This window comes from Hyperolius riggenbachi, chromosome 3 (assembly GCF_040937935.1).
Source record: "Hyperolius riggenbachi isolate aHypRig1 chromosome 3, aHypRig1.pri, whole genome shotgun sequence".
In the NCBI taxonomy this organism is placed as follows: Eukaryota; Metazoa; Chordata; class Amphibia; order Anura; family Hyperoliidae; genus Hyperolius; species Hyperolius riggenbachi.
The window spans coordinates 499,127,825-499,146,601 of NC_090648.1; the positions used below are offsets into that span (position 1 = coordinate 499,127,825).

General features: G+C 47.0%; 1 long non-coding RNA gene across 1 annotated transcript in view; it reads left to right on the forward strand.

Annotated features, from left to right (window-relative positions):
* Positions 1–623: 623 nt before the first annotated feature.
* LOC137561755 (uncharacterized) overlaps positions 624–18,777 on the forward strand; it is a 35,113-nt gene continuing 16,959 nt past the window's right edge. The window contains exon 1 of the long non-coding RNA XR_011030103.1: positions 624–713. This is a non-coding gene — a long non-coding RNA (uncharacterized lncRNA). The remainder of the gene's footprint in view (positions 714–18,777) is intronic.

An 18,777-nucleotide genomic window follows, 5' to 3' on the forward strand; every position in this document is an offset into this window, starting at 1 on the left:
AAGGGGAGGGGGGTGGACACACAGAGAAGGGGAGAAGATGGACAGAGGGCAGGGAGTGGACAGAGAAGGGAGGAGGGACGAGCAGAGAGCAGAAATGTTTGCACACAATACCCACATGCTGCAATCATATGTTTTACATGTATTTCACCTATATGCTCATCTGTGTACTTTCAAACGTCGCACAGTGAAAGAAAGCATTCCCCGAAGATAAGTGCAGCTGTTTAGTGCCGAGAGCAGAGTCTGGGAGGATCATATTGCGCTGCAATCACAGTGTCTGCAAAGTTACTGAGCTGTGCTGAGCCAAAAGCTTCCAATGTGTTCACTGTGCACAACTACGAACAGACAGCCTGTAATGAGCAGCACATTGTAGCCAGTATGTGTGCTCTACACATATCTGGCAGTGGCACCCATGTCCCCTCCCTCTCATCTACCTGTCTCCCTGCAAGGCTAACTCCCATCCAACAGAGCGATCCACCTCAGCTCTGCTTCCAGGACCCCGCTGAGAGGGGGCGTGTCGCTTCTTGCCCCGCCCCTTTTGCGATCCGAATCACTCATTTTGATGATTCGGATGATCGACTCATAAAATAGATTCGGATCAAAGATCCGAATCGTTCATGATCCGGACAACACTAACGGACAGCTTGGTTATGATGAGGCTGGAGAAAGAAGGAGGCAGAGCTGCTTCTGATGCAGAGAGAGCCTCCAGAGAAACAGTAAGTTTGCCTGTAGCTAGAGATGATGGGACTTGGATCCCATGTGCACAGCAGGGAGAGAGCTGCTCCAGCACGTGGTGGTTTGAATCAGTTTTGCAGCCGTGTTTCTCAGCTCCAGCCTCCAGGTTCATCTCTACACTGCTGCCAGGAGGGTATTCTGCTGTGCTGTCTCCCTCCCTCAATGCTCTGTCCCTTCTTTCTCTGTCAGCCCATCTGCAGATGTTACCCTTCCCCCTCCCCTCCATGCAAACACTCTCCTATCTCCCAGCAGAAGCTGACAGGTCTGTTCTCACATCTCACATCTACACTTTTTCTTGCCTGGAGACTTTGCTAACCCACTATTTTTCTTTTTTTTTTTCCTATTAAATTTCATGTAGATATTGTGATTCATTTAGTCTAGTGAAAATTTCTAGTGAAACATTGCTGCAGTACGATTATTTTGTGGTGAAACGCTGGCCACATTATGATTATTTTATGGTAAAACACTGCTCCACTGCTTGCATTTCATGTGTCAGAGGTAATTGTTCTTGCACTTCATGTGTCGGAGATAACGGTTGTTGCATTTTATGTGTCGGAGATAACGGTTGTTGCATTTTATGTGTCGGAGGTAATGGTTCTTGCATTCATGTGTCGGAAGTAATAGTTCTTGCATTTCATGTGTCGGAGATAACGGTTGTTGCATTTTATGTGTCGGAGATAACGGTTGATACATTTTATGTGTCGGAGATAACGGTTGTTGCATTTCACGTGTCTGAGATAACGGTTGTTGCATTACACGTGTCGGAGATAACAGTTGTTGCATTACACGTGTCGGAGAGAACGGTGGTTGCATTACACGTGTCGGAGAGAACGGTTGTTGCATTTCACGTGTCGGAGATGACGGTTGTTGCATTTTATGTGTCGGAGATAACGGGTTGTTGCATTTTATGTGTCGGAGATAACGGGTTGTTGCATTTTATGTGTCGGAGATAACGGGTTGTTGCATTGCCGCCTCACTGTTGCGCGTTACATTACAGTTAGCCCCGCCCACACGATGTCATGACCACACCCATTTTTCGCATAGCGTGACTGACCTAAAATTTGCTTGAACATGATGCCCCCTTCATATTTCCGACTGCCCCCTCATATGTGCCTGTCTAGAACCGGCCCTGACTTACGAGCTGGAGGGGAGCGCAGAGGGGAGAGCCCCGAGGTGAGGGAGAGGGGGGAACTACCCCTCTTCCCGCCGACTGTGGGCAAGGCTTTCCCCTCATGCTGCCACCCCTCCAGCACCCACAAAACGGCCGCGAGCGGGCCCCGGGGGGGGGGGCCCGCTCAGAAAATCTGCAGGGGGGCCCGGTGGGGCCTAGTTACGCCCCTGCATATGCTATCATCTACTAAAAATCAAATAATCAAATTCCGAGCACCAAAAATGGATTACTAACTTACTTTGCATCCGCTACTTTAAGAGAACTGCTTGAAATCAGTTGTTATAAGTAGCGATGGGCTAATCTTGCCTGCATTCAAGCTTTATGCAAATTGTAGGCAGCTTGCCATTGGCTCAAACAAGTGCACTTCCTGTTGACTTTGATTGGCCCTTTTCCAAACAGGATGCCAGTTTCAATAAATTAGCCTGCAAACTGTCTATTAGCATCTCCTTGAAGATGTCTCGTTATAACCAGTGAGTGTGTGGCAGCTTTAAGGTTTTGCTTTATAATCGATTGATCGATTTTCTCAAATCGATCATTTTATTTTTCGATTGCTTCTCAAAATGTACGGAACAAGCATTAATACCAGGGCAACAGAGGCTTCAATAATACATGCAGGGGCGTAACTAGAAGGGAGCAGCATGTGCGATCACAGGAGGCCCAGAGCTGTGGGCGGCCCAACTACTACTTTTATGACCCTTGTAAGTTGGGCCCCAAGACCATAAAGGGCGCCAAGGGGAGGCAAGAGAAGGGGTGAACACATTGGGGCGACCCCAACTACTAACCTTCTTTTACCGTGAAAAAAGGGGACTATATTCCAGATCAGGTGTTTATGTGGCTACACTTGTTATCAGAGGCGTAGCTAGGGCATTCAGTGCCCAGGGACAAAGGTGGCTTTTGGCCACACATCAGAATGCGGGTGTGGTCATGGGTGGAGCCAAATGTACAGGAAATAAGCACTTTTCCTAAATGACATATTTATGATGGTGAAGCATCTCTAAATGGCTATTTAACTTTCTTGGCAGCCTGCTGGATAGACTGACCTCATTGATCAGCCTCACTCACTATCACCCTTCCACTGACAGCTACAAATACCTCCTTGGTAATACAGAGGAGGAGAGCTTGGCTGTGTTCTGTACCATCCCTCACAGTGCTGCACCCAGGGACATATGTACCCCCTTGCCCCCCATAGCTATGCCTCGGCTAGTTATGGGTGTGATGATATGATGTCCACACTTTTTTTATGACCCTTGTTTGGTGGGCCTTAGGGCCGTGAAGGGCACCAAGGGGAGGCAAGGGAAGGGGTGTGACCATTGGGGGACCCCTATCAAAGTTTTACTGGGGGTGGGGGCATGATTTGTATTTACGCCACTGAATATATGGCATGTTTACTGATCTTTTTCATAGAAAAAATATATATGTCCCCAAATTAAATGTCAGCGTCGTTGGTGACCTCGTTTCCATCCCTGCAGTGTACCCGTGACATCTGTACGTGACTTGGCGTGACGGCAGATCTGTGGAAATAGAGGATCATGTCGTGTGTGCGTGATTATTTCCCGACCGCCGGGCTACATAAAACCATCAGGTTAAATAGGGCAGAATGGAAACACTTATAGCGGGGCAGGGAAGGGTTCCGTATAACAGATGTAGAGCGTAGAAGAACATATGTCTCACCGTTAGTGTGCGTCTGCCTATGGCCTCAGACTTAATGATAGATGGAACCCACAGGGACCCGGGCTGCATCAAGAATCCGCTGAGATTTCTGCTACGCTGAATAAAATATCATGCCAAAGCTTAATGCTGAGTTTCTCGCAGATAAGTAAATACATTAAGGCCCATCTGTAGTCAAAATTAAGAATCTGACAGCAGGGCTAAAAACTGTAAACACAGCTCTGCCCTGATTGTCTCCATAGCTACCAACTGTCCCTGTTTTTGGAGGGACAGTCCCTCCAAATCCCTCTGTCCTTCTTTGATTGATGTACATGTAGATTTATCTAAATATATGTATTTTTCTACTGAAAATGTGTTAATTTTTCTCCAAACTTTATTCTCATCCTTTAAAGAGACTCTAACAAAATGTTGAGCCTTATTTCTTATATCCTATATGTTCCTATAGCTGTTCTAATGTTCTCTGTCTTACTGCAGCCTTTCCTAGTTGCACAGTGGCTGTATTATCTCTGTTATATGCAGGGACGGATCTAGACCAAGTTGCCCCAAGTTGCGCCTGGGGCAAGGTCAGGTTTTGGCGCCTAAACTGCCATTCCCCATCCACATTTTGCCGCCTTTTTAAGAATTCAACAAACTGCGCCTGGGGCAAGAGATCCGCTTGCCCCCCCCCCCCTCCTAGAGCCGTCCCTGGTTATATGATCTAATCTTCTCTCCTCTGTCGGCTCTGTCGGGCTGAGGCAGTCAGGCTGGAATGTGCTGTGCTGCTTGTGATTGGATAGAAGCTATACACACCCTCTCCAGGCCCCTTGCAGGCTCTGTGTGAGTCACACACTGAGCTACTCTCAGCATATCACTTGCTATGTCTTTTGTTTGTAAACACTGCATAAAACTGGCAATTACAAGCCAGGATTGCAGCAGGGAGAGGCAGAAACAGCACAGAGGGGCCCAGGAGAACATAATGAATAGAATGGTATGCTTTTTATTGTAAGAATTTTACAGTACAGATTCTCTTTAAATTGAAATAAAGAGGCTCTTTAGGGAAAGAGGAAGGTGTGTGTGTGTGTGTGTGTGTGTGTGTGTGTGTGTGTGTGTGTGTGTGTGTGTGTGTGTGTGTGTGTGTGTGTGTGTGTTAAATCAATACTGTACATTGCAAAGTGAGAAATTAAAGAATAAAAATAAAGATCAATAAATGATTGATATCCGCCATGTTCATGTTGTTTGATCAACAATCTGCACGTCATCATCTTCACTACTGGCAGGCATGCAAAAAAGCCCGAGAGCACCAACTGCCCTTATCTATAGCCAAACCCCCTAACAATGCAATAGGCTAAAAGATTGTTTTTTTTATAGATATAAATATGCACAGAGGAAGATACGGATTGCTTGGCAGTTTGGGACAGCTGTGATTTCCCACAATTCAACAAGGCTCCCCCAGTCTGATGTCAGGACCTAGGTCCTGACGTCACACTGTGGGAGGGGTTTCACCACAATTTCAGCCATACAGGTGTCCCTGATGATCTATTCGAGAAAAAGAATAGATTTCTCATGGGAAAGGGGGAATCAGCTACTTATTGGGATGAAGTTCAATATGAAGAAAAACTACTGATAATAGACAGGACCATTGTGGTTTTGAATTGTAAAATTACATCTTTTGCTTATTAATTTTTAGTGGTATTTGTGGAAAGGGGTGTGGTGCAGGCATGGTTAGAGGTGTGGAAGGGTGAGTCTTAAAGTTTCCTTCTTATCTCAAAAAGTTGGGAGGTATGGTGTCTAATACACTTCCTTCTTCTATAATATAATGAACGCTCTGCTCCACGGCTCCTGAGTTCCGCCCCTCAGACGTTTAATAGGACGGCATTTCTGCTGCCTTACCCTGGCCGGGTCCATGGTTACACATGAATAAAAGTGCCCACTAATGATACAATCTTGATTGTACAATCCTACCCCTTCTATGAGGAAGGAATGTTTTTATCCTTGGTGGTTACCAGTGGAGAGACCAGGAGCCCAATGGTGCAGTATTGTTGGACAAATTAGTATACAAGGTGAAGTCTATAAGTATTATACTCACAAGGGTGGGTTGGAAAATCTTCTGAGTCTGCGGGAATATAACAGTCCCCTCTCAGTGTCCCATATAGGGATGTACAGAGGCGCCAAAAGGATAAAATATGCTAAAAAGTTTAAAACGTTCAGGTGGCGGTGGTGGACCAGCTACACCAAAACAGACAGGATGCTGTCGCTTGAGGTAGTAATAATTTATTCACATACTCCTAGATAAAACTGCAACGCGTTTCACGTTTGGCACAATCCCGCTTCATCAGGCAATAAACAACCGGAGTATCACACAGCTCAGGGTCCAATAACAGCTTGGCACCTCAGTGTCCCAGGTCTGTTGGTGCAGATGCTGGTTGCTTGGTCTCCTTTTATAGTTGTGAGCAGAGCACTGCCGGGTCCTCATGGCTGTGACCCACCAAGGGTGTGGACTATACTAAAAACACTGGTGGAGGTGCCTTCGTTGGTTCTTAACTGTAAACTATAATACAGATGAGAAGTTTAACGTATTAACTTCCCAGAAGGACAAACCAAAGGTTAATGGAAAAGGTATGTTTTATTTATCATGCACGCGAATCATCACAAACATTTGGGAAATTTTTAAAGCAGGGAAATTGGAAAGATTCATGCATCTCAAAACTTCTTGCCACTGGTTCAGCAGACAATAGTTTCGAACCAATAAGAAGAGGGCTTATTGGTCTGCATCGTCAAACAACCAGAGGCTGGCCACAGAATGAGGGAGATGGCGCCTACACAGTGTGACTGAGCTCCATCAACAAGCCCTTGCCGATGGGCTTCGGAGGGTCCCAGCACTAGAACAGCGTGGTGGAGAGGGTCAGTGGAAGCCTCTGGAGGATTCAAAGGCTTCCCTCTACCCATGTAAGTACCACTTTTATCATTACAGGTACACTTTAATCACTGGTGGAACAGCCCCTGGCCCAGGACCATGGGAGCACCCATGTCTTACCTTTCCTTACCCTTATTGTTGTGGCCCCACTTGTTACTGGTGGGAAAGGCTCTGGTGGCCACTGGCCACATTTGTTATACACATTGTAACAGATGGGTTTATAGCTGAGAGGGTCATCATATAAGCTCAGTTTTTGGCCCTCTATGTGTTTTGAGTTTGACACGCCTGCCTTAGACATTGCAACTGTGGACTTTTTTAACCAGTTCACCTCCAAGGGTTTTTACCCTAACGGACCAGAGCAATTTTCACCTGTCGGTGCGCCTAGAGTTGAGCCGAAATTTTCGTAATTTCGCATTACTAAAATTACGCATGCGAAATTTGCGATTACGATGCGAAATTACGGTAGCGTAATTGCCATTAAAATCGTAATTGAAAATACCGTAAGCGTAATTTTCAACGCGTAATTTCGCGTTTCGTTCATGCCGTAATTTCGCATTAAACGCTACCGTAATTTCGCGTTAAACCATAACGCTGCGTATAATATAAAAAAGCCGCCGACTTTAAGGGTTAATAGCAAAGCCCCCTTAAATGCTAAGAGCCTCAAATTTGGAGAATATATTAAGGAGATCAGGAGGAATAAGAGGAAACATTTTTTTTTCAAAAAGACCTTATAGTTTTTGAGAAAATCGATGTTAAAGTTTCAAAGGAAAAATGTAAACATTTAAAAACCCGCCGACTTTAACGGTTAATAGCAAAGCCTGCTTAAAGTTTAGGAACACCAAATTCCCAGGGTATATTAAGGGGATCAGTGGGAATAAGAGGAAACATTTTTTTTTCAAAAAGGGGTCTACATGAAAAGGGCGCCGGTAAAAAAGGGCGCCTGGTGGAGCCCATATATATACCAACTTCGGCTACAAAAAAGGCGCCTGGTGTAGCCCATATGAACTTCGGCTACAAAAAAGACACTTGGTGTAGCCCATATAAAAACTTGGGCTACAAAAAAAACCAAGGCGCCTGGTGTAGCCCATATAAAAACTTCGGCTACAAAAAACTCCGGGATGTGTTAATTACTATTCCCCCTCCAGGCCGCCATGGATAGTGGGGGAATGAAATAATTCGGCTTCCAGCGCTTGTAGCCCATATACAAACTTCGGCTAGAAAGAAACTCCGGGATGTGTTAATTACTATTCCCCCTCCAGGCCGCCATGGATAGTGGGGGAATGAAATAATTCAGCTTACAGTGCTTGTAGCCCATAAAAAAACTTCGGCTACAAAAAAAAGTCAATAATATGGGCTACAGAGGGGCACCTTACTGTAGCCGAAAAAAATATGGGCTACAAAGGGGAGCCCGCTTGTAGCCGAAAACCTTGTAGCCGAAAAAATATGGGCTACAAAGGGGAGCTCACTTGTAGCCTATATCAAAACTCGGGCGCCCTTTTCTACACCTTGTAGCCCATATTTCCAGAAATAACATTGATGTCTATGGCGGCGCCCTTTTTCATACAGGCAGCTCGGGCGCCCTTTTCAACCGATCCCTCAAAAAGACCTTATAGTTTTTGAGAAAATCGATTTTTAAGTTTCAAGGGCGAAAATGTCTTTTAAATGCGGAAAATGTCAGTTTTTTTTGCACAGGTAACAATAGTGTATTATTTTCATAGATTCCCCCAAGTGGGAAGAGTTTTACTTACTTCGTTCTGAGTGTGGGAAATATAAAAAAAAAACGACGTGGGGTCCCCCCTCCCAGACCTCTTTAACCCCTTGTCCCCCATGCAGGCTGGGATAGCCAGAATGCGGAGCACCGGCCGCGTGGGGCTCCGCACCCTGACTATACCAGCCCGCATGGTCCATGGATTGGGGGGTCTCGGAAGGGGAGGGGCAGCCAAGCTTTCCCCTCCCCCTCTGAGCCCTTGTCCAATCCAAGGACAAGGGGCTCTTCTCCACCTCCGATGGGCGGTGGAGGTGGAGGCCGCGATTTCCTGGGGGGGAGGTTCATGGTGGAATCTGGGAGTCCCCTTTAGAAAGGGGTCCCCCAGATGCCCACCCCCCCTCCCAGGAGAAATGAGTATAGAGGTACTTGTACCCCTTACCCATTTCCTTTAAGAGTTAAAGTAAATAAACACACAGACACTTAGAAAAAGTATTTTAATTGAACAAAAAACATAACCACGAAAAAAGTCCTTTAATATTCTTAATTAACCATTAATACTTACCTGTCCCTTTAAATAAATGATCCCTCGCAATATCCTCGGAAATGTTCTATCAGTTACAATGTAACAAAGTTATTACAATGTAACAACTTTGTTACATTGTAACTACGCCGCACCCGACGTCACTCACCGCCGCCGCCGCGTCTGTGCTGCAGGACCCGACAGAGCTCTGAGCTATAGCTCAGAGCTCTCTAAGCATCTTTGTATTTGGGCTCCAAGGAGCCCCATTGGTCCTTAGCAGACCAATGGGGTTCCTTTAAATCAGAAGGAACCCCATTGGTCTGCTTTGCTATTAACCCTTAAAGGACTTACGAGCCCAAAATGTCTAAAAAAGCAAAGTACCTGTAAGCTGTTTAAATGCACGGAGGACGCCGTCCGCGCCCTCCGTGCAGTTCCGCCGGGTCCCCTTCCTGAGATCGCCCCCCGCGCCGACCCCGACCCCCCAGGCCGGGTCGGGCTCTCGTGCCGCTCTCAATATGGCCGCTTCCATTGGCCGCGGCTGCGCAGTCCGCCTGGCCGCGAGTGCGGCTGCGCAGCTCTACGGCCAACCCCTCCGATCCACGCTACAGTGCGTGGTTCGGGGGGTTGGCCGTAGAGCTGCGCAGCCGCACTCGCGGCCAGGCGGACTGCGCAGCCGCGGCCAATGGAAGCGGCCATATTGAGAGCGGCACGAGAGCCCGACCCGGCCTGGGGGGTCGGGGTCGGCGCGGGGGGCGATCTCAGGAAGGGGACCCGGCGGAACTGCACGGAGGGCGCGGACGGCGTCCTCCGTGCATTTAAACAGCTTACAGGTACTTTGCTTTTTTAGACATTTTGGGCTCGTAAGTCCTTTAAAGTCGGCGACTTTTTTATAATATACGGAGCGTTACGGTTTAACGTGAAATTACGGTAGCGTTTAATGCAAAATTACGGCATGATACGACTGTAATGCGAAAATTACGCTTACGCGAAATTTCGCGAAATCCTTCTTCATTACGATTATGTACTTACGGCCATAATCGTAATTACACTAATTACGCGAAATTTCGCGAAATCGTAATTAGGTCATTACGCTCATCTCTAGGTGCGCCTCCCTTTTATTCCCTAATAACTTTATTACTACTTATAACAAAAAAATGATCTATACCTTGTTTTTTTCGCCACCACTTAGGCTTTCTGTGGGTAATACATTTTGCTAAGAATTTTTTTTTTATTCTAAATGCGTTTTAAGGGGAAAAACAAGAAAATAATGGAAAAAATTCATTATTTCTCAGTTTTCGGGCATTATAGCTTAAATATTAAACGTTCTCCTTTGGCTAAAACTGACACATTTTATTAGCCCATTTGTCCCGATTATTAAACCGTTTAAATTATGTCCCTATCACAATGTATGGCGACAATATATTATTTTGAAATATAGGTGTTATTTTTCTGTTTTTTGGGGGGGTTTTTTGTCCGGTCCATAATTACACGCCCCTATGTAGTAAAGTAAAAGTAATTTTCCCTCATAAAATATAGATTAAAAAGCTGAGTCTCTAAGCCAACTATTTATGTATTTTTTTTAAAGTGATGTTTTTTTACAAGTGTTTTTTTTTAGGGGGGGGGGGGGGCTTTGGAAGTGTAAGTTATTCATTTTATTAATATTGTGTATGTATGTATGTGCCTGTATGTGTCATTTTACTTTTTGGCCACAAGATGGCGCTAGTGAACACACATGCAATTAGGTAGAGGTTCGTCAATCGCTGAACACGGAATCCCGATAGAAACTGCAGCGGCGTGCACAGGTGCAGAGCGGCGGCGGGAATGAGCAGCGTATTAAAACATCCTGTTAACAGGCTCAAACATGACATTTTAATATTAATTGTATTTAACTGGTTAAAGCTTTTTGTCCCAACTAGAGAGGCTCATTCAGATTGGAAATGAAATGTAAGTATTTCCAATTGGAAATCAACAATTCCGATCAGAACTCGGAAAATGGAAAGCGGATCTCTGTGGAAATACCGCACTACCGCAAATCGGGAATTTTAGCCCAATCACAGAACCTGGAAGCATTGGACCAATCAGAGATTGCAGAGTCAATTTGGAAGTATTTAGCCATTCAGAGAATGCAAATGACCAATGGAAATCTGCAGAATTGGAAATGGCATGTCCGAGCATCCCTAGCCCCAACTGTTGAGGCAGAGGTGCCACACACAGCTGTCAGAAAACGGTTACCCGAAAAACATCTAGAAGTCCCTGTGTTAGGAAGAAGCAGGGTCATAACTAGAGAGGAGCAGCCAGGGCCGGGCCGAGGCATAGGCTGGAGAGGCTCCAGCCTCAGGGCGCAGTGTAGGAGGGGGCGCACAATTCATTCAGCTGTCATTCCTAATTGTGTATGAAGCAGAAAGAAATAAGAAAAGGGGATACATAGCAGTGACTGCAAGCCAGATAACTAGATATTAAGGTGTTGGGGAGGTTGTGGGCCCTGTGGCCCTCTTAGTCTAATAGCAATCAGTGTGTGATGGCTGGGGGGGGGGGGGAGGGATGGAGGGGCGCACTTTGGTGTCTCAGCCTTGGGTGCTGGAGGACCTTGTCCCGGCTCTGGGAGCAGCCCCTGCCATCAGGGGAGTAACTAGACATCACTGAGCCCCCTGCGAAACTTTGGATGGGCCCCCCCCCCTCCTAGCTTTCTGCACAGGAAAACTGAGGGCCAATGTGTTTTCCCCATGCAGATAAAAACACTTAGACTTAAAGGAAACATCAGGCAATCTATGCTACCCTCCAGCCCCTTGCAGCAGACAAGTCCCTCGTTGCAGCTTTGCTCCCAGTACATACACACACATACAGCCTTATTATTTTACTACATGAGAGCACATGCTATATGGAGGAACAACAATGACATGCTGAATGTAGGATAAAGTATTTACTGTAACTTTGGCGAAACATTCAGAATGTCACTGATTGATACTGTTATTACAGGATCTTGGACTCAGTATGGGACAACAAGCTCTCAATGAAGCAGCAACAGTAAGACATCAATCTCCACTCCACTGTGTTATAAAAGTAATCAGAGCCATAAGGTCATTAGCCTGTGTGTGATAAGAATCTAGGAATCCTTTTGGAGGGATTGCTGAAAAGGGAAAGTCTACATCTTTTTTGTGACTCCTTTGTTTGTAAGGTTGTACATGAAGTCATCAGAACTTTGCAGCAGTGAGAGACAGATGTTTTTTATGAACCCTAGGGAGCAGGGACAGTGTACAAATTCCAAAGTGTGTATGAGTCCTTATCTGTGTAGTGGACACATGCAGTCAATATAACGATGGTGCCAGAGCAGGATACGTTTTTTCTCTCCATGCCCTTAGCTGTCAGTCTCTCAAACTCCCCCCCCCCCCCCCACGGCCCCCTGTGGCTTCTGGGCCCCCCTGCGGAGGCATCCCCTGCCTGCCATCCCAAGGGGGACCAGAGCTGTGGGGGGCCCCACCTACTATCCTTTCCCTCCACTGATACCAGGGACTATACTCCAGATCAGGTGTTTTTGTGGCTACACTTGTTAGGGGTGTGAAGATCATGATGGCCACACTTGTTTGATGACCCTTGTGAGATGGGCCTCCAGGCCCTGGAGGGTTACCAAGGGGAGGCCAGGAGAACATTGCTGGGCCCCCATGAATTGTAGTTATGCCACTGTTAGGAAGATGTGTTTAAAGGATACCAGATGCGAAAAGCCAAACCTGTACTGGGTAGGGGGGCATAATCAAATACTCACCGTGCCTCCAGTTCCCCTCTGTCCCCCGCTGCTCTTCTCCGGTCCGTCCTGGGTGACTTCAGTGACTCCAAACCCGGACATACTGCGCCACGCATGCACAGTATGTCTGTTCCGCTCCGCTGTGGCCGCGGAAGTGATAACACAAGACAAGAGCGCACTCGCTCCTGCGTCCCAGCGTGAGCGATGATTGGAGATGCGGGTGGAGCGAGCATGCTCCTATCCTGTGATGTCATTACGTGGCCACGGGGAGCGTCCTGCACATACTGCGCATGTGTGGCGCAGTATGTCCGGGTTTGGAGTCGCCGAAGTCGCCCAGAACAACAGGACGGACTGGAGAAGAGCGCAAAGGACAGAGGGAAATGGGAGGCACGGTGAGTATTTGATTACGCCCCCCCTATCCAGTACAGGTTTACTTTTTACCAGATGCTTTTGCATCTGGTATCCTTTAAGCTGAGGGTTGACTGGTTTAGGAGTGGAACGGCAGCAGTGATTGAGTTTTGCCGCGGCGTCCTGTCGGTAATTTACCGGCCTCAGCCCCGGCCATGTGGTAATGACATCCTGATTACTTGTTCTGGCTACAAGGAAGAGACCGGGATGAATTTTTATGCCATAAATGGAGGAGACGGCGCCTCTTGTCAGCACATCACACACACAGGAACATAACCATAAATAACTTACAGTTAATCTAAAGGAGGCGCAGACGTGATTTCAAGGTGAGCGAGTGGCCACCGCGAATTGATTATCACCTCATACATAAAATTGACAAATATCAGGCGGGTGTCAGAAGCAGCAGCAGCTGTAGAGGCGTCTTACAGCGAGCTGGATATCTGCGCTTGTCTGAGGATCACCTAAATGATCAATGATTCCCAATGATCAGGGCCATGGCTACAATAGGGACAACCTGGGCAATTCCCCAGGGCCCCCGATCGATGCCGGGACCGCTAGGTCTTCCCCTTGCGACCCTCAGGGAAGCAGGAAATTTGGGAAACTGAGGTTAATGGACTATTTGGGCGCCTCGTGGGTGCTAATGCAAAATATCAGCTATTGGGTGCCAAAAAAAAATATGTGGGCGCCCCGCTGGGTATGTCTGACCGAAATTTTTCATTTTGAGGATTATTGTTTTGAAAATTATCATCTTGAAATTAGTTTTGAGAATTATCATTTTGTAAATTATCGTTTTCTTTTTTTTTATGATTTTGAAAATCGTTTTAAGAATTATCATTTTGTAAATTATTGTTCTGAAATGTATTGTCTTTGAAATGTATTTTTTTTTTTGTTACATTATTTGCGGTGGAGGGAGGGGGTTTCAGAGTTAGGTGTCAGGAAGGGAGTTTCGGGGTTATGTATCAGGAAGGGAGTTTTAGGGTTAAGTGTCAGGAAGGGAGGTTTTAGGGTTAGGTGTCAGGAGGGGGGTTTAGGGTTTGGTGTCAGGAAGGGAGGTTTTAGGGTTAGATGTCAGGAGGGGGGTATAGGGTTTGGTATCAGGAAGGGGGGAGGGTTTAGGGTTAGGTTAGGTATCAGGAAGGGGAGCAGTGGCGTTCCTACTATAGGGCGCAGGGGGCGTGGCGCACCAGGTGATGGACAGCTAGGGGGTGTCGCCATGACCCCCCACAGCAGCAGAGCAGGAGGGGGAAGCAGCGCTAGAAGGAGGGGCAGTGGGGGCAGCGGTGGGGAGGGGAGACATATCCCCCCCTCCCTCACCTGGGACCCCTCCTTCTGCCTCTCTCCCCCTCCATAGATTACTGACGGCAAGTGCAGGCTCGGCGGCGCGACATGCGGAGAATTACTCACCACTTCCGCGTTCCAAGCACTGGCAGCGTCATGTCGTCACAGATCTCCGCCTTCAATGCCGCCCACTGTGCTTCCGCTAATCAGGAAGCACAGTGGACAACTGTACTAGCTATACTGGGGGCAACTATACTAGCTATACTGGGGCAACTATATTACCTACACTGAGGGCAACTATACTAGCTATATTGGGGGCAACTGTACTAGCTATACTGGGGCAACTATACTAGCTATACTGGGGCAACTATACTAGCTATTTTATTTTTCTGGTCAAATCTGCCGACATGATTGCATGTATTTTCTGGTCAAATCTGCCGACATGATTGCATGTATTTTCTGGCCAGGTCTGCTGGTCCTCTGCCTCTAATTCTTTCAACCATAGACCCTGAACAAGCATGCAGCAGGGTCAGGGGTTTCTGACAATATTGTCAGAACTGACAAGATTAGCTGCATGCTTGTTTCTGGTGTAATTCATTTCACTACTGCAGCCAAATATATCAGCAGGGCTCCCTATTGTTTAAAAGGAAATAAATATGGCAGCCTCTATATCACTCTCATCCCGGGTTCACTTTAAATTACAGTTAGCTCCGCCCTCATCCGGTCATGGCCACGCACATTTGGGGGATGTGTCGCAGGTTGTGGCCACGCCCATTTTTTGGGGGAGGGGGGATGTGTCTTGTAATACCCAACACCAGGTATCAAATGCCCTAGGTACGCCACTGAAGGGGAGTTTTAGGGTCAGGTGTCAGGAAGGGGGGTTTTAGGGTTAGGTGTCAGGAAGGGGGGTTTTAGGGTTAGGTGCTAGGAAGGGGGGTTTTAGGGTTAGGTGTCATGAAGGGGGGGTTAGGGTTAGGCACCACCAGGGGGGCCTTAGGGTTAGGCACCACCAGGGTTGATTTTAGGGTTAGGTATCACCGGGGGGGGGGGGGTTCTTAGGGTTAGGCTTCAGTTGATGGAGAGCTCTGTGTGAGAGTAGGGTTAGGTTTGGTTGTAGTAAAATATCGGTAATGTTTACCAATATTTTACTATCCTCATTACAACTGTAAATATTTATTTGTTTTCATTGTTTTTTACGTTTAGTCCCGGCTCGGGTTAGCTTTAACCCATACTGAGCAGTTTTATACATTTCCAGCTTGTTGGAAGTTTTAGCGATTAGTATTGCAGGATCACTTAACGACATAGATACTCATCTGTACACACATTAGACTCTTGGCTAAGACCTCACAGAGCGATTTTTCTGGCTTAACGTTTTCTCTAGTGTGTGTACAAGCCTTTAAAACCAGCTAATAGAGATATCAAGTGTTAAATACATGTTGTGTCAGCAGTATCACAGAGAAGCCATTTTGTTGTCATATTACCAGCAGTGCATGATGGGAGTCAGACAGGAACCACCTTGATTGCCTGGTGGAGAAGTACAATTTATAGAAGTGAGTGTTATGAGGTAAATGAGAAGAAGTAACTCAAATGGGTTCATTCAGTATAAAAGCATGTCGACTGATTTGTATCAGTCTGGTATGTACAGCCAACACAGCCATAAAGTATTCAGCACTTTCCATTATTTCACATTAATCTCCCCTCACACCCACACCTTATACCCCATCGCTCTTTCTTATTCAGTCTTAGTGATGATATAAATAGTTGTATCTTAAATATACAAATATATAAATGTGCCTTTTTATGTAGTAAATTGAGTGTTTGCATTGTCAGGAATAATGAGCAGCAATTGTCTTGTCTTGCAGTATTGAAGTCCGAGGTACAAATTCCCGAATTGAATAGCGGCTGTATTGGGCTTGTATGTTCTCCATGTGTTTGCACAGATTTCCTCCACGCACTCCAGTCTCCTCCCTCATCTCAAAAACTTACCGGTGCAATAATGGGATACCAGCATCACCCCCCCCCCCTCCCCCCCCATCACCACCACATAAAATAAATAAGTAAACTGGTTATAGACTGAGGTAGGAATATTAGGATATGGTTATCAAAGGAACATTAGATTGTGATCTTTAACCACCCTGGCGTTCTGATTAAATCGCCAGGGTGGCTGCGGGAGGGTTTTTTTTAAATAAAAAAAAAACTATTTCATGCAGCCAACTGAAAGTTGGCTGCATGAAAGCCCACTAGAGGGCGCTCCGGAGGCGATCTTCCGATCGCCTCCGGCGCCCAGAATAAACAAGGAAGGCCGCAATGAGCGGCCTTCCTTGTTTTGCTTATATCGTCGCCATAGCGACGAGCGGAGTGACGTCATCGACGTCAGCCGACGTCCTGACGTCAGCCGCCTCCGATCCAGCCCTTAGCGCTGGCCGGAACTTTTTGTTCCGGCTACGCTGGGCTCAGGCGGCTGGGGGGACCCTCTTTCGCCGCTGCTCGCGGCGGATCGCCGCAGAGCGGCGGCGATCAGGCAGCACACGCGGCTGGCAAAGTGCCGGCTGCGTGTGCTGCTTTTTATTTGATGAAAATCGGCCCAGCAGGGCCTGAGCGGCGACCTCCGGCGGTGTTGGACGAGCTGAGCTCGTCCAGACCGCTCAGGTGGTTAAAGCAGCAGGGACAGCCACACTATCCCACGAAAAAAACAACAACACATATATAAGTAGATAACTACTTACATAACAGATGTATTGTACTGTCCATGTTTTGATTTCAGTGTATTATATATGGCATTTGCCATTTTTCTTCCCTCTGACTGAAGCCAATCCTGATGTGATTTCCTCCGTTACTTTTTCCCCCTAGATTTCAGATTTCAGCAGTTCACTGAACTCCCCTCAGCCAATCAGTGAGCAGCAGGAATGTGGGAGGGGTCATGACAAGCTTCCTTCTCGTTGGCAATGGCAAAAATAGAGCCAGGCTGACAGATAAGATTTATTACATTTCTGAATAGACTGGAGTGCTTGCAGGGCAGGGTGAGGTTCCAGGCTGCATAATGAACACAGAGCAGTGGGTAAATGGAATTTAATTTTGTGGCTGACAATCCTTCTTTAAAGGGAACCAGAGACGATGCTGCTAAAAAAAATAGGAAAAGATGTTATACATACCTGGGGCTTCCTCCAGCCCCATAAGCCTGGATCGCTCCCACGCCACCGTCCTCCGCTGCCGCTATCGCCGGTACCAGGTCCTGTCACTTCCGCCGGACGCAGCCAATTGCACGCAAGCGCAGGGACTCCCTCCGTATCTTTACGCATGCGCCTGCGCAGTATGGAGGGAGCGCACTGCGCTAGCGTCGACTGGCCCGACTGGCCGAAATGACGGGACCCGGTACCGGCGGATAGAGGCAGCAGAGGACGGTGGCGTGGGAGCGATCCAGGCTGATGGGGCTGGAGGAAGCCCCAAGTATGTATAAAACTGTTAGTTAGTTCATCTCTGGGTCTCTTTAAGCATACCTCCAAACGTTCGAGATGAGAAATATGAACACCTTTAGACACGCCCCATGCCACACCTCCAGTCACGCCCTTGGCACACCCCTAGTCAACCTGTGCCGCAAAAAAGCTAGATAGTGATTGGTAAAAATAGTAAGACTTTAATGATAAACAAATAGTGATCAGTAGATTCTAGTGGCAGGCAAGTAGTGAGAGTTAAGGGGACCATTAACGATACAATTCTCCAATCGATCATCCAGAGAATCGTATTGTTAATGGCCACCTTTAGACAGGTAGTGGGTGGCAAGCAGCAATAAATACTAGGTTAAGAAGTTGTAGATAGTGGGTGACAAACAAGTAGTAGGTGCCAAGTTGCAGTGGTAGCCCAGCTGTAGCGGGTGGTATGTTACAGCGAGTGCTACTTACAGCCTCCCCTATCTCTGGCCATCTGCATCCTCTCAGTCTGCCCTTTTCCTCACTCTCACCTCCATGCCCCCCTCCTCCCTGACTTCCAGTATTCCCCTCTACACTCTCCCCTCCATGCCTCTAGAAATCACTGGCGTAACTAAAAATCACTGGGCCCCCCTGCAGAACTCCGGATGCCCTAAGCCCCAGCCCCCCCCCCTTCCACACACACAAAAAATACAACCCCCCTAACCCCCTAAAAAAAAAAAAAACACAGAAATTGGAAAAGCAGGTCAAGCGGGATATTTGAAAGCAAAAACATACATACAGTATAGGTAGCCAGGTATAGGTCCCCCCAGTATAGGTAGCCACATATTGGTGCTACAGTATAGGTAGCCAGACATAAGTGCCCCCAGTATAGGTAGCCAGGCATATGTGCCCCCAGTATAGGTAGCCAGACATAGGTGCCCCCAGTATAGGTTGCCAGGCATAGATGCCCTTAGTATAGGTAGCCAGCTATAGGTGCCTACAGTATAGGTAGCCAGGCAAATGTTCCCAATATCTTCCCCCAGTCTAGATAGCCACACATAGGTGCCCCAGTAAAGGTAACCAGATATAGGTGCCCCCAGTATAGGTAGCCAGGCATAGTTGCCCCTAGTATAGGTAGCCAGGCAGAGTTCCCTCCAGTATAGGTAGCCACAAATAGAAATAGGTAGCCACAAATAGAAATAGGTAGCCACAAATAGGAGACAGTCAATGTACAAATAATGTCGCCTTCTGGG